The sequence below is a fragment of the Bidens hawaiensis genome, unplaced genomic scaffold (genome assembly GCF_021521415.1).
Source record: "Bidens hawaiensis isolate Kalapana, Puna unplaced genomic scaffold, B.hawaiensis_p1.1 tig00017248_1, whole genome shotgun sequence".
Lineage (NCBI taxonomy): Eukaryota > Viridiplantae > Streptophyta > Magnoliopsida > Asterales > Asteraceae > Bidens > Bidens hawaiensis.
This window is the reverse complement of record NW_027492612.1, coordinates 469,312-472,857: the sequence shown is the minus strand read 5'-3', so window position 1 is coordinate 472,857 and position 3,546 is coordinate 469,312.

The following is a 3,546-nucleotide window of genomic DNA, read 5'->3' as shown; positions in this document are numbered from 1 at the left end:
CGGGATGCAACAGACACATCTGATATCAACAGCATTGCTTATAAAGAAAATACCACTACATTAATTTATAACATATTACATTGTTGCGAGTTTCATTACTGTCTAGGTGTTACACACATGTTTTACCGATAAGACATTAATATATATTCATTACAAAATACAGAGCAGCAAGCTTCCAACAGGTAGCACAGATAGTTAAGCACATATCAATCATTCCAACTTGGGCATACCTAGAAAGCATGTAAAGAAAACGGGTCAACTACGAATAGTTGGTGAGTTTCACTAATTTAAATAAACCATAGATCAGTATAAAAATCATATGTTAATGATGAAATTATGCTAAGCCCGTAAGTGAAAACTCTATTAACCCAAAAACACATTAAATGACCCCTGGGGACACTGTTAACCCAGAACATATCCAATAACCCCTGGGGACACTGTTAACCCAGTACATATCAAATAACCTCAGGGGACACTGTTAACCCAGAGCATATCAAATACCCTCTGGGGACGCTGTTAACCCAGAACCATATCCAATAACCCCTGGGGACACTGTTAACCCAGAAACATATCCAATACCCTCTGGGAACACTGTTAACCCAGAAATATATCCAATAACCCTCTGGGAACTAAGTTACCCCAGAACAATTCCACCCGATAAAAAAATTATCTATTCTATGCATCATACCATATATATATATAAAAATATACAAGTGTTTCCATACGATCGGTATGTACTTAGATAATTTAACACAAACATGCTTTCCGCCCCGGGAAAATATTTAAAACAGTTCATTAAAAGGGGCTCGTTAAAACTCACCTTTTTGTGAGTCTGTGGGTAATACAATGAACAGCTACGTGCCTGGATCTGTAATATAATATCTAGTCGTTACTATATAATTCCCATAAACTAAATCCGTATTAATCGGTACATCTGGGGACATTGTTAACCCAGTACTGTACTCGATCCGGGGACAACGTTAACCCCGTGACACTTCTAAGGACTCAGATGGTAACATTGCTTAGAGTTTGACAGTCAAAATTATCATTTTTATGTTTTCTTCGATTCGCGTGCCTAGCACGGTTATCCGTTTTTAAGTTTCAAAAATGAGTTTGGCCACACCCGACCCACAAATGGTGTTTGAATGCTATTTTAGTTAAAGTGATGAAATTAGAGCTCGGTTTGACACCCCGTTTGGCCGCGGGGCCCGTTTCCGTCATTTAGGTGCCGGAAACAGTAAAATCGGGTAAAATTACCCAAATCATCCGAATTATTTTCGGATGATTTATTTTTACTTAATTTACTTAGATTTATGAAAATAGTCCATTTTTAGGTTTTTATATGCCAGTCAGCTCGCTTATGCGAGTTTTGCCGGTTTACACGTTTTAAGCTTTAAAAATTTATTTTTATGTTCCTTTTAGCACAAATAATTACCCGTTTAGTCTCGGGTCTTGAAATTTTGCACAAAACTTATTTTGACAGTAAGACATTTTATAAAAGTTTTCCAGATTTATTTTCTTATATTTACATTTATTTATCTATTTTTAAACCTTTTTAAAACACTAAATATGTCAAAAATACCAAAAGACTTTAGAAAAATCCCAAATTTTTCTGGGATGATCCTTGCCATCCTCATAACTCCCTGGAATATTTACAGAACTTAAAACTCATTTTTCAAGCCATTTTCACCCAAAACCGAGCTAGAAAGCCCTAGAACTCGTTTCACCGAAAAGCCTACTTAGACTTTTCTAACTGAGCTCAAATTTTGTGGGTGACTTTTATATGTTATAAAAAGCTTATCTTAAATTTTCCAGAATTTTTCATCATGTTTAGCTATTTTTCCCTATTTTTGGCCAAAACCGAGCATTAAATTCACCAAATATTCATCTTTTATCCAAAAATTACCAAAAATTCACAGATCTCATATTTTCATGTGTAGATCATCTCTGTGAAATTTCGTGACCCGACTCTAAGCGTGCTACAATCTGTCCAAATTTCATATACACACGAAAACCGAACTATCTTGTGTTTTCTAGCGTTAGATCGCAAAGATCCGGGTTTCTAGCCTTTGCTAGCCACTAGATACAACACTTACAAGCACAATAACACTATACCAAGCAAACTATACCAACAATCAAACCATTTCTTTCATAGTGTCGGTTTTTAAGTAAAAACAATGGTTTTAACCGTAAAAATCCGTTCTCGACTCTTTTTACTCATTTCTTGGACCAAGATCCCTTGTATAACATGTATACATCTCTTGATTATGCAAGAGTCGGTTTCATCTCGAGCTTTCACCCGTCTTTCACATGGAAAACTCATTTGACAATATTTCAACCGTAAAATTTCGTTCTAAACACTTTTAACTCATCACTTGGATCAAGATCCTTTGTATAACTTGTATACATCCCTTGATCACACGAGAATCGGTTCCATCTCGGGTTTTCACCCATTTTTCACATGAAACTTCCTTTTCTCAAGATTATAGAGTTATAAACAAGAATCAAGCCTTAAAACATGTATATACCTTGAAAATTTTGGTTAAAACTTGATGATTTGGAAGAATACTTGAAGACTTGAGAGAATTTGAGAGAGTTTGTGAAGTAAAAAAAAAGAAAAATGGAATGTGTGTGTGTATAACAAGGCCGGCCAAGTGGTGGTGTGGGGGGGGCCCACATCTCAAACCATGGCCACACATTTGGATTACACAATCCGGATAATGTTGTGGATAGTCTGGTTCAGTTCGTTTCTCGTTTAAACTCGTAATTCGGCTTAAAACGAGCATAAAATGGTCGTTTTTCGGGTTAAAATAAAATTTACATAAAACTGATTTAAAAACTTTAAAAACTTAACCCATGACATTAAAACATCATATTATTAATAATTACGCATCTTTTTCAGCTTGATTGATCGTCTCTTGCTTGGTTTGGTGTTAAAGGTTTCGTTTAGCGTACCGACGTACCATTAAATCGAAATCCTTTTTCCGTGCTATAATTCACCTAACCCGAAGCATTAATACTTCGCAAACATCACTTAAACATTATATACTTCGTCTATAATGTAATTCCCGATTCGTTCGGGTTTCAATAATCGTTCATTGGTTAATTGTAATTCCAATACGATTCACTATATAATCGAGTATGATTCGTACTATGAATCATATATACTCGTATAATCGTACTATAACTCATATAATCAGTATTAAATAACACGTAAATAGTATATTCCGGCTAGGGTATACCTGGATTTGCCGGAATCGTTACAGTATTATTGTTTACTAATGATCGCGTTTAGTATGGTGATGTGTTAGACAGGTATGACGACTTTAAGACGTGCAGGCATCAGTTATCCTCATGGAGTATTCTATAGCTGGAATATGGATCCAAGATCCTTATTAAACGTAGATAGTAATGGATGATCTCGTGTGAAGATTGATGTATAAATACCAACAACGGCTCTTAGACTTATTCTTCCGCTTATCTCGCTACTGGACTTCTGTGGCACGTGGTCAAAGTCATGGGAGTGGCTAGTGGAAGACTTGCGGA